Here is a 9,051-nt window from a genome sequence, read left to right as displayed (position 1 = left end):
CTTGATTTCCCAAATAAATGTCCCGCCTTCTTGCTCAATCACCTTGTATCCTTTGCTCCACCAAATGAGCTTTCCCTGATGATACCTCTGTTCCAAATATGGGTGTTCTAAATAAGGGATCAGACGACCCATCAACCTCTATCACGATTTCCTTGCAGATGTTTGATCAATCTTGCCTAGACCTGCAAGGCAGTTATAGCATTAGTACAATCAGAAGTAATAAGGTTTAATCTTATTAAGATTAACCTTATTTTTAAATTCTATCCCCTCAAGGTCAGCTAACAACACTGTAGATTTATTCTTTCCTATCCTAACGATCTTATAGGGCCCATCCCATTTGGGTTCTAGCTTGCCTGGGAATAATTCACGTCGTGCGTCATAATACAGAACAAGCTGTCCTTTCTTGAAGGTGTATTTCTTGGCTTTGAGGTCGTGTAGCTTCTTCATTCGGCGCTTCGCCACTTCTTGGTGCAATAAGCTCTGCAACTTAAGCTCGTCTAAATGGGCCAATGTCGTCAAGCGCTCAAAAAGAGTGTCTTCATCGCTCAAAGAATGATTGATGGCAAACCGAATAGTCGGCAGCTCAATTTCTAGAGGCAAGACACACTCCTCCCCATATACTAACTTGAACGGGGTATGGCCAGTGGCTCGTTTGAAAGTCGTATTATAAGCCCACACTGCCACGTATAACTTTTTATCCCAATCCCGTTTCTTTTCCGACACAGTTTTGGACAGGATGCCCACAAGCTGCTTGTTGGTGCTTTCAACCTGGCCATTGGCTTGCGGATTATATGGGGTTGTCTTGTTATGCTTGATGTTCCACAACTCTGTCAAACCTTTGATCACCTTATTCAGGAAATGAGTTCCGCGGTCCGACACTAATTCTTTCGGTGGACCAAACCGGCATATTATCTGCTCTAAAAGGAAACTAGCAGTTTCTTTAGCATCATCTTTCCTTGTTGCACGTGCTTCTGACCACTTTGTGAAGTAGTCAGTTGCTACAATGATGTATCGCTTTTGCGTAGTCGATGATGGAGTAATAGGACCCACAAAGTCTATTCCCCACTTCTCAAATGGAAGTATCGCCATAATAGGGGTGAGTGGTCGTTTCCTATTCTCTCGACTATCATGTCGTTGGCAAATATCGCATCTCTTAACATACGCAAACGCATCCTGGAAGATGGCAGGCCACCAATAACCTGCTCTCAAAGCTTTCTGTGCTGTAAGCCGTCCAGCAAAATGGCCACCGCAAGCAGAATCATGGCACTCTTCCAAAATGAATGGCACCTCGTCAGGCGTCACACATCGGCGATAGATATCATCAACCCCTTGCCGATATAATGTACCTGCGATCAAGGCAAACTTTAACGCTTGCTGCTTAATTTTTCTTTTCTCAGCCTTAGATAATTCGGATCCCGCCTCCCCCGTTGATAAATAATGCGTTATTGCAGCATACCAGGAGGGAATAGATGCTGTATCTATTTTAAATAACATCTCCATGTCACTACCTTCAGCCACAGATTCTTTCAGCTCCCCGAAGTCCACTAGACATTCCACGATGCCTTGCAACCTTGGTGGCTTACTCTTGATTTCATAATCAAATTCCTGCAAAGTGATCAACCACTTCGCTAAACGATCAGGCGGCTGTAACTTATTCATCAATAGTCGAAGTCCCTCCGCCTTCGTATAAAGTACGACTTTCTCATAGAGAATGTAATGCCTGAATTTCTTGGTCCCAAAGACCATCGCTAGACACAGCTTCTCCATGTAGGTGTAATTGATTTCGGATACCCCCAGCTTCCGACTAGCAAAAGCAATCGGGTGGTACCACTTCTCTTCCCAAATTTGGGCTAAACAGCAGCTGATACTATACATGGTGGCTGCTGAGAATATATAGAACACCTCACCTCTTTTAGGTGCTTTTAAAACGGGCGCTCTTGCTAGCTCTTGTTTCACATCCTCGAATGCTACCTTACAAGGGTCACCCCATACAAACGAACAGCTAAAGGACAATAAATTTGTAAGTGGCAACGTTCTTTCTGCTAAGGTGTTAATGAATCTACGGTAGTAACCAACCGAAGACAGAAAGCTATGAACCTCTTTCGGAGTGCGTGGTGGACCCATGGCAACTATAACTTTCACCTTCTCGGGGTCTGTCGCAATTCCTACCGAACTGACCACATGGCCTAGCAATAGCCCATAAGGTACTCCAAAAGCACACTTCCGTGGGTTTAGGGCGATGCAAAATTGTCTACAGCGCTCAAAGCATTTTCTCAAAATGATCAACTGCCTTTCTCTCACGGTGGCGGCCCCTAAGTCATCAATAAACACCCTCAACTCTTCAGGGGATATGTCACCGAATGTCTTATCGGCTGTTCGTTGCCACGAACCAGGCGCATTGCATAAACCAAAAGCCATCACGTGGTAAGCAAAAGTGCCAAATACAGTGATAAAAGTTGTTTTCAACTTGTCCTCTTCTGCAATTGCCATTTGGTTGTATCCTGCAAAGCAATCCATAAACGAATATATCTCCCTACCCGCTAATTGATCCAAAATCTGGTCAATAAATGGTAATGGGTAGTAGTCCTTAACTGTCTGCTTATTCAGCTCCCTAAAGTCTACACATAAACGGATCTGATTATTCTTCTTCTTTCTAATCACAACTGGCGAACGCCATTCTGTGTGTTGCACAGGAAAAATCAAACCCGCTTTTCGAAGCTTCTGTAACTCTTCAAACAGCCCGTCCCTCAATTCGAAAGGCATACGCCTTACTTTCTGCCGTACAGGACGACTGCCCTCTTTCAACGGAATTGTATGAACAGCAAGACTGGGAGGGATGCCTCTCAACTCATCATAACTCCAGGCAAAGATATCACGGAATTCCTGGATCAAGGCCACATAGTCCTCCCTTTCTGCTGTGCTGAGCATGGACCCTAATTTGATTGGCCGCGAATCATCAAGCGTACCAAGGTCTAGCTCGATAACATCTGCATCTCTTATACGATCTTGGGCCTCTATCGGCTCGTTCAAAGTGATCTGATAGATGTCCTCCGTGGTGGATCCCTCTTTGGACTCATCACTCGATGATGTCTCACTAGCAGATAAATCTTCTAATGTCTCCAATTCTGTAGAAGATAGAGGAGCTCTCTCACTCTGCGGGGACTCAGGATAAGCATCAACCACCACACGCTGGGCACCTCTGCCGAATAACAATCGACCGGCGGGTATATCCACTTGGCAATCCGCTTGCAAGATCCAAGGTCGTCCAAGTAATACTTGGTAACTTGGCCGCCCTGCAAAACGAATCACCCTAAAGTCCAACAGGCATTCTACATTTGCAACAGTGACATGGACCTTAGTAATGCAGCCTTCCGGCTGTCTCAAACTGTCATCTGCCATTCTGAGAATTGTGGAAGTATCTTTCTGAATCGCAAGACCCAACCTTTCCATCAGTTCAGAACTCATAATGTTAACAGATGATCCCGTGTCGACAATGGCATAATCTACTAATATCCCATCGACATAGGCTGCAACCCTTGGGCAATGCTTCTCAGCATGCTCGAACCAGTCATCACCAACTCGCGCAATACCCAAAGGTTCTACAATATACCCGGTACGTAGGATCTTTCTAAATTCCTTACGTACTCCTGGGGAAAGCTTAATAAGCTGCAAAAGGTTCACATCCGGCTTGACTTCGCAAAGAGAGCCCGCCAAATCGAATTCATGATAGTTCGATAGGGCTCGCTTTTCACGCCAAACCATCCGCTCTTTAGGTCGCTGAACTGGCTTCATTGCCTCTTTCCTAACTTTCACCTTCTTCTTTGGTGCTTCCTTATCGGCTTTACTCTCTACGGGCTTCAAAGGTCCCCCTTCTAGGGCAGGATCCAAAACTTGCGTTCCTTTGTCGCCTTGTTTAGGGTTTCCGTCGACAGGCTTATCCATGTCGGCTTCTCTACCCTTTTTACCTCTTGTAAGGACAGCTCGTAGATTAGAGGTTTCAGTATCATTAACGCGTACAGCCTCAATCAAACTAACCCCACTTCCACTTGGTAGCTCTTCCACTGTAGTCTTTGGTCGTTGAAGTATTTGTTTAGGCCCATCCTCTCGCTGGGAATCATTTCCTTGGGCACGATGATTAACAGGCCCTGGTTGCCGACTACCCCGCTGGAGGGAACTGATCTTACTCCAGCAAGTAGCTGCTAGATGGCCGGATTTTCCACAAATGTCGCACTTAACATTTGGGCAATTTCTTGGATAGTGCTGCCCGCCACACCATTTGCAACTAAACCTCGACGGTGCACCCTCCTCCGGGTATCTACTTCCTATCAAATTTTGTTGTTTTTTAAGGAAGTTGACATCAACAGCTATTTGTCGATACTGCTCCGTAATCATGTCGGTATAATGCTTCATCATGTCCTTAACCTCGCCAAGAACATTGGAAGAACTCGACTCATAGCCTTGGTCATTACCATGTCGCTCCATCGGCCTAACAATTCGATTAGGCACTGGTTGTTGAACCACAGGCATGGGATTAGAATTGACCGCCTGGCCTCCACCACTTGGAGCCATTTGACTGCCCGTAGGCATCGACATGCTAGGGGGAGCTGGTAATAAAGGCACATTCTGCATCATGTTCCCTCTCCCATTAGGGTTAGCCATCGCTATCCCTTGGCCACTACTGCCATTGGCTATTGCCATATTGTTTCCCAATACTAGACCCATGTTCGAATTGCCTCTAGAAGCATAGGCTGCTTGTAGTCGGGATTCCACCTCTTGTGCTCGTGTAATGGCAGTATCTATATCCCCCAAGGGAACACTACTCAACTGCAATTGGATATTAAAGTCCAAACCATGTAGGAAATATTGCAATTGGGCAGCTGCGGGGATAGGAATAGAGGTGTCCAACTTACGGAAGACCTCTTTTATCTTCTTCGCATAAGCACGAATATCCTCGTGTGGATCTTGGCGGGTCACGTTGAGTACACGCAACCAATATTGCCCACCCCTTTCAGGGGCAAACTCCCTTCGAAAAGCTCCATAAAATGCATCAATGTTCAATATGGTTCCGGCTTCTAAACCATGATACCATATAGCGGCTCTTCCTTTGAGAGTCATGTTGAAGAACATCATTAAATGCCCTTCTTCTTGAATGCGACAGTTAAACATCAGCTTTTGAAACTCCCTAATGTGGAGTTCCGCATCTTCCTCAACTAACCCATTAAAAATGGGTAGCGGGTAGCCTAGAGCCGGCAAATCCGTCGTTCCTGCTGGAATTGCAATAGGCTGCGCCATGACGAGGATTGGATTTGCACTAGGAATAGGGAACGGTGGGGTTACACCTCCCGCAATTGACGTGGATTGGCTTATGGCAGGAAGGGGAGCACTAGAGCTTCCACCTTCTCCTAACTTACTGCTTGGGGTCCTAAGACCACTAGATCCACTCCCTCGTAAGGGTTCAGCACCGCTCCGCTTAGGGGAATATCTCCTAAAGATTTCAGCACGTCGCCTAGCTCTCTCGTCTCTTTCTTGCTTTTGGATTTCTGCTAGACGATGCTTATCACTAAATAACGGATCAATCTCAGTATCCTTTGGCATAAACTACTAGTTGGTCCCTAAACAACCAGGATTCGAGAACCGCCACTTTTAAGCAGCTCCCGGCAGACGCACCACTGATGGACCTAAAAACGGGCCGGCACTGGCTCATGCACTAGCCGGACCTCGTCACTATGCACAAGACAACCCCTCGGCCTCGCGGCCAGGAGCGTCTATCAAAATCTCTGCCTTCCTAATCATTGCGTTTGTAATACGTTGTAGTCCAACTGATCCTAACCCAATATTGCTCCTCAGAGGGAGTCCCTTTCACATAGCCAAAAGGCTCGAATCACATACACATGGGGTTCCTCCTACGGCTGAATGCCGTCAACCCTCTGCGACTCTCCTACACCTTGGGGATTGGCCCCTCGATGCGCCGCTCAACATTTAGACATTTCGCACAAACGTCACTCAAGGTACCAAATAAACGTATCCAGGAATGTACCATTGTCCTTACTTGACTTCCCCTTTATGATCCCACGACTAGCCTACGACATAGGAACCTCACACTCTCAACGGTGGGTCACAGGCCTACTGAAAACAATTGCTATGCGTATCCAGGAGCTAACTCTGATACTTTTAATTTCCTCTAAATGATCATGCAAAGAGGTGGATGCCTAGTGCTCAAACATTTTAAAAAACCACCAGCGTGCAAGTGCAAAACATCTCTTTCATGCTTTTCTTTCTAACCGCTTTGTGCTTCATTGCAACACCTAGCACCGAAGTGATCTTCGTGCTACTAGGTTTTAATTTTTATCATTATTATTCCGTCCTAGTTGCAATGCATATAAAATCAGCAAATTATTCCTCATGCTCAACGGCATTTAACCATTTTTCCACAACTCTACCCTTCCCCGTTGATAGTGCATCATTGCATTCATTTCTTTCAGGGTTTCCTTGCCATTTTTATGTGGAGAAAGGAAGGAAACACACACTACAACATATAAACAAGGCTGAACTGAAGCATAACTTCATGCCCCAGCCTTGCTATACATCAACAAACATAAATCCTATTTTTCTGTATTTTTCGTAGCCCCAAATGTATTTTTCCCCTATTTTTCATGGTGTTTTTATCATTTTTCCCCATTTTCTTCATTTTCTTGTATTTTTTAAATTGCTGAAAATGAAAACCAGTTTGTGGGCTGTGGCCCTTAGTTCATTTGCAACAAAATTGAAAGATTAGTTGATGTGTATCGACGGTTTTCCCCATTTATATGCCCAAAACCCTTGTTTTCCCCCATTTTTATGGTTTTTCGTGTCTCGGTTCCCTATTTTCTGCTATCCCACACATGTTTTCCAGATTTTTAAATGATGAACAGCTAGAAACCAACTCAAAGCACGACATACTCAAAACTCAATCCATATGAACACATTTTTATCAACCAAATTTGCATCAAAAGACCATTTTCCTTGAAAAAACAATTATTACCGTGTCTTGCGGGTTTTTCCATTAAATTTGGCACGTCCCACGATTGATTTCCAGCCATGAATTCTGCTTGGAATCAGCAATCTACAATGGTTTTGCATTGCTCTTTCATCCCGTCAAGAATCGGCATCCATCCGGCCGTCCATCTTCATCCTATTCCTTCAAGCACGAACGGGGGCTAAGAGGAGAGAGAGAGAGGAGAGAGAAAGACTGGTTTTCTCTCTCTTCAACCAGTCCACCATTGCGGGAGCGGAGACCGGCGAATTGATCGGCACATCATCTTCATCAGGCCTGGAGGTCCATAACCATGGCTTCTTTGTGAGCCAGCAATCGATTGTGGGGGGGGGGGTCGCGTTTTTTTCGGCGGCTGTTTTCAGCCGCCGCCCCCCCTCCATATCCACGATTTTTTGAGGGGGGGGGTGCCAAAGGTCAACCCCCCTCCTTCACACCTTTTCAAATTTCCATTTTGGACCCCCTCTTGGGCACCCCGGCCGGTTTCGGGCCATCTTCCGCACCCGGACTCGGAACTTCGATCTGAAAATTCCTATGAGCTCGTCTCAACATCCCGGACAGGCCTGCAGCTTCACTGACTGGCACAGGCGCACGGAAAAATTATGAAAATTCACGGAGTGTCGCACGGGCGCCCGTCAAGCACTTAATGCTTAAAATCGTCCTAGGTCGAGCTGCCGCCTTCGTGGTTGAGCATTTTCCCCCGCATTTCCATATTTTTCCCCTATTTTTAGGCATGTTCCGGGGCCTAAAATCCATCCTTCAGTGAACTTTTTCCTCATCATCTGAAGATGATGCTTCCTCCTCCTTAAGGATAGGGATAGCTCTCGGGACAGGTTCATAGTGGACTACTTCTTCGCTTGATGATAAAGTGGAAGAACTTGCCTTCTCCTCCTCCACTGTATGCGGCTCCTCCTTGAACACCACATCACGGCTCGCGATGATCTTCTTTGCCTCTTGGTCATATAATTTGTAAGCCTTCTGCTCATCATTATAACCCAAGAAGATACATTTTCTGCTTTTTGGTTGTAACTTGTTTCTCTTCTCATCTAGAACATGTGCATAACATTCACATCCAAAAATTCTGAAATGTGAGACAGATGGTTTCTTACCAGTGTAAGCCTCATGAGGTGTTTTTCCCTTGAGAGCCTTTGTATAGCTCCGATTTAGAATGTAGACTGCAGTATTAACAGCTTCAGCCCAAAAATGGTTAGGCAATCCCTTGCCCTTTAGCATGCATCTTGCCATCTCCACAATGGTGCGATTACTGCATTCCACAACACCGTTCTGCTGAGGTGTGTGAGGCGTCGTCAATTGACGCTTAATCCCTTTGCTCTTGCAAAAGCCTTCAAACTCCTTTGAGTTGAACTCACCACCACCATCTGTTCTAAATTTCTTCACACTTTTCCCTGTTTCATTCTCAACAAGTATTAGCCATTCTTTAAACTTACCAAAAGCTTGAGCCTTATCACGAAGGAAGTACACCCACATCTTCCTACTGTAGTCGTCGACAATCAACATAAAATAAGAAGATCCCCCCAAGGCCTGTGTAGGCATCTTACCACACAAGTCAGCATGCACCAACTCTAGAGGAGCCTGTGCTCTATTCTTGCTTTCTTGTGGAAATGCCTTTCTTTGTTGCTTGCCCATCATACAAGCTTCACATGGTTCCTTCAATTCAGTTATTGTAGGTAGGTGAGCAACCATACCTTACTTTTGCATCTCCTTCAATACTGCAAATCCGATGTGTCCAAACCTTTCATGCCAAAGCTTACTTGTGCCCACTCCAGCGGTGGCTGTAAGAGCACTTAGCTCATACAGGTTGTTCCTTCTTTCTCCTTTGCCAACAATTGTGCCAGCATTATCAATAATTTCTACACCTGTCTTCTTGAACCTCACTTCATGACCAAGATCAGTTATGGCAGCAACTGATAAGAGATTTCTCCTAATTTCGGGAACATACAACACATTTGAAAGCTTTTTGACTTCACCATTTGCAGCAACAAAAGAAATAGTACCTATGC

This window comes from Lygodium microphyllum, chromosome 15, assembly GCF_053477565.2.
Source record: "Lygodium microphyllum isolate KBCC chromosome 15, Lygodium_microphyllum_v1.1.10, whole genome shotgun sequence".
Taxonomy (NCBI): Eukaryota; Viridiplantae; Streptophyta; class Polypodiopsida; order Schizaeales; family Lygodiaceae; genus Lygodium; species Lygodium microphyllum.
The sequence above is the reverse complement of the archived record's forward strand: the minus strand, read 5'-3'. Positions refer to the sequence as shown.